Source organism: Poecilia reticulata, chromosome 7, assembly GCF_904066995.2.
Source record: "Poecilia reticulata chromosome 7, P_reticulata-male-v2, whole genome shotgun sequence".
NCBI lineage: Eukaryota > Metazoa > Chordata > Actinopteri > Cyprinodontiformes > Poeciliidae > Poecilia > Poecilia reticulata.
Genome location: NC_088836.1, coordinates 12988509 through 12996331, shown reverse-complemented (window position 1 = coordinate 12996331; position 7823 = coordinate 12988509). Strand labels below are relative to the sequence as shown.

General features: G+C 36.6%; 1 long non-coding RNA gene across 1 annotated transcript; it reads left to right on the top strand.

Moving 5' to 3' along the window:
* Window positions 1-3577: 3577 nt before the first annotated feature.
* Window positions 3578-6119, top strand: LOC103467240 (uncharacterized). The gene is made up of 4 exons (XR_534052.3): window positions 3578-3739; window positions 5015-5129; window positions 5438-5510; window positions 5957-6119. It is a non-coding gene; the product is annotated as an uncharacterized LOC103467240 (long non-coding RNA).
* Window positions 6120-7823: the final 1704 nt, after the last annotated feature.

Genomic DNA, 7823 nt, shown 5'->3' with positions numbered 1-7823 from the left:
GTTTGTTTTTTTTAATCCTGAATAAAAACCTGGACAAATTTAGCCGCATCCACGGCCGACGGGAACCACTTCTTATCTTCGTTCAGGAGTGTGATGCATAACTTTGCAGGAAATAGCATTCTCCACCTGCAGCAAGCACGCGTCATTAGCAGTTGCATTATCTTCCAATGAGCAAATACGCTGACCGTGATATGTCATAGTAGAGTTGATGCTGTCCAGAGTGGAGTTCAGAGACTCAAAAGACAACTTGAACTCCGCAGACAGGGCCTCTTTATGACAGCCAAGGAGCGAGCTAATGTCCGCGATTGTTATACTAGCGGTAGCCGGCGGCGCATCTCTTTCTCGTTCAGAGGATTTTCCTTCGGCCTTGGACATGACGAAGTAAGTTTGAAAGAAATATTAACAACAGCAACAAAGTAAAAATTTAATCTTTATAAAGGATATGGGATTCTAAGAAGGTATAAAAAGCACAAATATAGCAGCAGTCCAAGCGTTTGTCCACTCCTCACGCATTCCAATCGGAAGTCTGTCGTTTTATAAAATCTTTATAAAACGACTGATCCCAGTTGTAGGAGGTGCAGTACCAAACAACCTCTTGAGGGGCTCCTTTATGGCGTAAATGTGAAGCGACCTCGATGTGACATGCACGCTGCAAGCTTGAGCCAAACGCCGTCCGCATTCTGGGATGCGGTAGACTAAGCAAACTAATAAACAGCTACAGAGCATCGTTTTCATTAAGCATAAAGTCTTGTGCAACTTCCAGGCCATCTTCTCAAAATCATTCAGCAGAGAAGCTTAGATCATTTTTGTCTGAAGAAGTAGTCAGAAATACAGCAAATGATATGATTAAACTCTCTCTGTTTTCCACTTGCTCAGAGCACAGCAGCTGCTTCCTGTGTTTAGATTTGCTACTGCAACCCTAAATACATCTAACCGATAGCCAGATGTTCTCATGTGTTTTGCAGTAACAGGTTTTGATTCACTTGGAGAAAGCTACAGTAACCACATCATCCACCATAAGCAGAGGAGAGACCCTGAAGTTCCCAAAACACACACCCTCCATTCCATAAATACACCTTAAAATTCTGTCCCTGAGCACAAACAGGATCATATACGATGAATAATCCTCATTGAAAGGAGATTCAGCTTTGTGCCAAAAATTGTACACACAGCTCTTCCTTCGGACACACAAGATTCTCCCTCAACATCATGCAGATGGCCATCACTCCCACGGCAACCCTCAAGGCACCATGGGTAACAAAGTTCTAAGCCTTCTCTGGATCCACAAAACACATACAGAGGATGTAATCCTTTGGCCCAAAATGGCATGGTATGAACCACCTCACTCTTCTTGAATATGTTTGCCATGGACATCTGATATGTAGCACTGAAGTCTGACAGAGAGACAGGACACTTGTTTGGATTGTGGACGCCACTTTAACCAATCACGACTGTCTAGGTAGGTAATACCTTTGTTGCTCAATAGGGTTTTTCTCTACCTCCTGAGCACCACTTAATCCCCAGATGGCTCCACTTCCAGGATGCTTTTTTATATTCTATGAAAAACAGGTTCAAGGTGGACATGTAGTAAACAAGAAATAAAAGGTTTTTGTTTTGTTTTTTCATTGAACTTAGAAAACACTGAAAAAAGAATCTAAAGTCCAAACCAAAGAAATTGACAGACTAGAAAAATAATAAATCTGAGCCCGAAGAAAGAAAAATATAAAAAGTAAGTTAACGGAAGAAGAGTGACACGAGTGGAAATCATCAAACACTATGCAGATGTGAGATTTGCCAGGAAAGAGGTAAAACTAACAACAGGCTTTGTCTACAACATAAAGCGTAAAGTTAATCTGACCTCAAACTAGAAGAGGCATATGAGACACTTTAAAAAAGTTTGATGCAGAAAAAAGGAAGTGCTCAACAGGCACGTGCAGAAGGGGGGAATGGGGGAGCTTGAGCACCTGCCCCTTTTGCTCCTTGCCCCAAAGTGCCCTTTTGGTCAATTTTTTTTTTTTTTTGGTATTATTTTCTAAGCCCTCTTCTGACACATAATAACATGTCTTAAAATTATTTGATTTTTTGTTGTTTCTTTTTTTGTAAAAAGATAATATGCCCTCCGGTCACCTTGCTACATTTGAGCTTTTTCCTGTGACGCATGACGCAGTTGCCTCTCGCACAGTGAGATAAGGCGGCTAACTGGAGCTCAATGTACCGAACGTTCAAGATTACAGAACAGTTTTTGGTGAATAAAAAAAACGTTTTTGGTGAATAAAGCGGAGTAGACTTGCTACTTGTTAGATGACAAGTAGCAAGTCTGACCATGCAGCCTGACATTCTTTGAATCATTAACGTTAAAAGCAAATGAACTGTTTTATAACATTTTATTGGAAATGGCACATTTTTCATGTCTTCACACAGAGTAGTTTGTTTTTTGGTTTGGTTAAAGTCAGTATCAGTATGACTTTTGTACTATGAATTAAAAGTCTGTGTGAAAATATTAATTCTGGAAAGATTCAACATATATGGGTTCATCTGAAACATGGCATTTTATCCACTTGTAAGTGCTCACTATGAACTTCTAAATTCAAAATGCAAACAGGAATATATTAACTGTAATATTACTTTGAAGTACAAAACACAGAAGGCCATCTGCATCATTGTATTCCTTATCAAAAACGAGAGAAGCAGTGTTAGATTGTTTCAACGTTAGACTCTTATAAAAATACATATATCGAGAAAAATGCACAGACTTCAAACAACTTTTTGAGTGCAAGATAGTAAACTAATAATAGAACTCAGCTGGCTAATTGATATTTTCAGGCTGATAGAGAAAAAGATAAGAAAATGCATTTTCCATCTGGATTCCTTGGTCCAGTCATCCATCTTAGGTTTCAACAGTTCATAAGAGAAAAATACAACTAATTACACAAAAAAATCTGACTGGAGATAACAATACTGTTGTTGATTAATTATTTAATAAAGTGAACTTAAAATCCATAGAACAAATTATACACAGAATAAAATGAATCGATGCATATTCAAAAGTGGTTTTGATCGCCACAGGAAAATAAAATCCTTGGCTGCTCTAATGTGAAGGATGACACTGAGATCTCGACCGCATTATATGAGCCAAATCTGGTTCAAAAGCAGTGGTTTTGATCAGGCACGTGCAGAAGGGGCACTGGGGGGGCTTGAGCACCTGCCCCTTTTGCTCCTTGCCCCAAAGTGCCCTTTTGGTTAATTTTCTTTTTTGTATTATTTTCTAAGCCCTCTTCTGACACATAATAACATGTCCTAAAATTATTTGGTTTTTTGTTGTTTCTTTTTTTGTAAAAAGATAGTAAGCCGTCCGGTCACCTTGCTACATTTGAGCTTTTTCCTGTGACGCATGACGCAGTTGCCTCTCGCACAGTGAGATAAGGCGGCTAACTGGAGCTCAATGTAGCGAACGTTCAAGATTACAGAACAGTTTTTGGTGAATAAAAAAAACGTTTTTGGTGAATAAAGCGGAGTAGACTTGCTACTTGTTAGATGACAAGTAGCAAGTCTGTTACCTCCTTTCTGCTCACTAATTTTAATAATGTAGGTTAGTGGGGGCGGCTGCATTTCGTATATAATAAACGGTTTCATTCGGACCTGGTTAGTTTCGTAGCAGACATGTCGACGAGTTTCACCATGAGGAGCAAAATGTTGCTGACCATCATGACCGTCTGGATCTTCCTCTCTCTTGCTGCTGGTAAAGTAGATTTTAAAGCTTTGAGATGATTCAACGTTTTACTCAAAAATACTTGATGAGTCAACTTCTGGTGTTTTTGAGTGCAAACATGCTGCAGATCCAGTTGGTATCTAATTGGGGTCAAACTGACAGTTACGATGAGGAGATTATAGTTTATTTTCTGAAATTAAAGCAGCATAATGTTCTTTAGGAACGAATATTGTCCAATTCCCCAAAATGTATTTCAATAACTGGTATTTGAACAAGCAGGATCTATGGCACATTACGCTTTGTACACAAAAACATTTGAATTCATTTTAATGAGTTTAAACTGGTGAGATCACAACAAAAACATCAATTTAGGACATTTGACAGAAAAGCAAAGAGGTTTGATTCAGTTCTGTTCAGATCGTCTCCAGTAAGAATTAATTACTTTTACAGATAAAATTACTTTTGAAGTGAAAATATAACAAAGTTCTCATAGAATCATAATTATATCTTGATAGTTTTGTCATATTTTGCTGATTTACTTTACTGGTGCCTCAGGATGTAATGCATTTGAAAAAGTTAGATAGCTTATTAAATTTAAATCTCAAATTCCGACAGTTAAAGAACAAAATTCAGCTTTTAAAGATGAATAGAAGTAGAATAGAATAGAGTGTTTGGAATTAAAATATAAAGAAATAAGGAAAGAATTTCAAAAATACTGACAGTTCCGCTTGTGCTTGTGTTAATTTGGTTTCATTTACAATGCACTAATAAAAAACATCTGAAAATGTATTACAAATGTTCAAAGTTAGCAAAAAGCTTATAACTCAGCTTTTTCAACGTCTTAGTTTCATCTTAATGAGGGTAAATAACCTCAAGCTGAGTTATAAGCTTTTTGCCTAACTGTGAGCATTTGTAATAAATTTTCAGAATTAAAAAAAAATTTTTTAGTGATTATTTAAATAACCTGTTTTCTGGCTCCTGAACTGTTTTGTAGCAGATTATTTAACTTATAACAAGACATTGTTCTCATGTTATAAGTTAATTTATCTGCCAATAGAACAAGTAAATTTATATCAATATTAAGGAATTATCTACTTAAAACAAAACAAGCCTCTTGCTGAAAAGTTACTTTAAAGTTAGTTAGTCTTATTTTTAGTGTAATGAGATATTTGCACTAGAAACTGGACTAAGAATACTTGGTAAGAGTTTGTGTTTTTACAGTGGACTGACAGGAAATTATTTGAATCATCATTATTCCCTTCGTGTTTTTTTCACTGTGTTTGCTGTTGTGCTTTTCTGTTGCAGGTACATGTAATAAATGCCCACCCTGCTGTTTTAAGGGGACAGAAGAGGTCTCAGGGGAAATCATGAAGTGTTATGAGCAGAAACCAGGACCAGCCTGTGCTAACCATTTCTATGTGTGAGTAGAAAACAGATTCATCCTTCCATATTCATCCATTCTCCTTCAGCTTTGAGCTCTGATCAGTTTTCCTGTAGGTGTTAACACAAGCGCCACCTGGTGGTGTAATTTTATAACAGTAACACCTGGAGAAATGAACATAAAATTACAAAAATATTGCAGGACATTTATTTACCAGCTAATTTATAAGAACATAAAACTGAACTAAATGCTCAGTCTGTTTGTTGTGTCATCTAATTTTAAATGTTTATTTTTGCGCTTCATACAGGAATAATTAAATTGTCCAACTGTTTTGTTTCTATCTGCAGTGTTGAGGACAAACGGGGGAAACATTTTTGCATCAACCCGAATTCCCAATGGCTGCAAAACAAGAGAAACCAGGTGAGTCTCAGCTAAAAAATCAGTAAGTCAGTCAAAAACAATTTCAATTTAATTTTAATTTCTCCACTGCTTCCACATATAAACCACATATAAACAACGTCAGGATGAAAAAGGTTTAGACCAATTTCTAATTATATTCTCATATAACATTTGAGTTAACTCTGTATTTAAGTGATTGGATATTTTTTTAACTCAATCAGTCCAGAGAAGTAATAGATGAGGCCAAATTGTAAAAATGTGCTCAGTTATACTATCAATGCAGCTTCTAGAAAACACCCACTGTTCTTGATTAAATTATAACTTTTGATGGTGCAAACATTTACAAATGACTATCTGTGCATCAATTACTGGAAACAATATACACAACTATGAGGGCTAAAAATGTGTAAGTTTTCTGTTTTACAAAACATATGTAAATATTTGCTTTTTTCTGTTTCTCATCACAGGAAGGGTTAAGCTGCAAGCTAATCTGACAAGCATCATCGGCACAAATTCAATTTTGGAGCAAAACAATTTTGTATGACTGTTGTCAAATGTTCATCTGAACCAGCAGGTCATTTTGAAAGACTATAGGGAAACTGTGCCGTAGTCAATAAAAATTCAAATACACATTGTATGTTATTGTAATTATTATTATTTATTTATTTCTATTGCTGTATGTGTTTATAAGTTACAAGTTGCATCAGAATAACTGAATTTTGACAAACTCTTGTCCCAACGTTAGTAAACTTTGGACACAGACTCTTTATGGGCTTTTGATTGGCACATACACGACCATATTTGACATTCCTGTAACCTGTAGCTCCTAATTTAAATCCAGTAGAACCTTTTCATGTCAAAAAGCAACTATAAAGCTAAGCTGAATCAAATTATCTGCGGAGTTCATCAAGGTCCCGTCCTCGGTCCTCTTACATCAGGGGTGTCCAAACTTTTTGCAAAGAGGGCACATTTTTTAATTTCTGATTTTTAACAAAACAATGAGCACCATACATAGACATTCAAGTCATACTTTAGACAGTACTTTGGAGAATAAACATAAACTAATAAATGTCAAGACAAGAACCAAAAATAGAACAAGACACATACAAACAAAAATCCAGCAATTAATTCCTAAGTACATGGATACAAAGTAGATAACTAAAAAATAAACAAGCAGAGATAACAGAAAGAAAATCAAATATAAATTAAACAGAAAACAACTAAACAGGGCACTTCAAGGTCTTAATGTATTCTGTGCTACTAAAATTGTTATAAGACTTAGACAAAGGTTGTATACCATTACATCTGGTAAGTAATGGGAGCACCACTCATGGGGTCACATCGAGTGTCAAAGACCTGACATGGTCCAGAAACGGTGACCAGATTCTTGAAAATGTGATTTCAGAGCCTTTGACAGTATACCTAATTTTTTCCAGTTTCATGAACGAAAGGGCATCTTTTATCCAATGAGAATGTGAGGGTGGGAGAGGATTCTTCCAATGCATCAGTATGATACGTCTAGCCAGTAGCGTGAGGAAGGCCACAAGGTCAGCATGATGGGTTGGCAGTAACAGGTTTTTGGGGAGAACCCCAAATAAAGCAGTGAGTGGAGAGGGCTGTACTGTGGTCGAGGTGATTACAGAAAGTGAGTCAAAAACAGATTTCCAAAATTGAAATAGGGAGGAACAAGTCCAAAACATATGACCGAGAGTGGCTGGGCCCAAACCACACTTCACACAGCTTGAATCCATGTCTGGAAAGATTCGAGCCAGTTTGCTTTTGGACCAGTGTACTCTGTGGACGACTTTACATTGAATAATTCTATGTCGGGCACAAATTGATGAGGTGTGAATGCCTTCTAGAATATTTTGCCACATTTCATTATCAATCTCTGTGTTAAGATCATCAAACCAAGTAGCTTGAAGATGGCCAAGCCCAGGAGTCAAATTGGATGTTAAGAGGTTGTATATTTTTGATATTGTATCCTTTGGAGTGGGACTAATTTCTAGCAGTTGATCAACCATATTGGGGGCAAGAATTATTGGAAAACCTGGGAAATGATGACGAATAAAGTCTCTAACTTGTAGAAATCTAAAAAAGTGGGCAGCTGGTAAGTTCACATTTGAAGATAATTGAGCAAATGAGGCAAAAGTACCATCTACAGTAAGTATATATCTTTCAGAGAAAAAAGCCTGTGGCTTTCCCAAACTGAAAAAGTTTTATCAATGAGTGAAGGTGGAAATAGAGGATTAGAGTTTAGTGGTGATAAAAGAGATATTCTCTGGAACCCAAAATGATACATAATCTGAGCCCATATTCTAAGGCAGTTCTTAA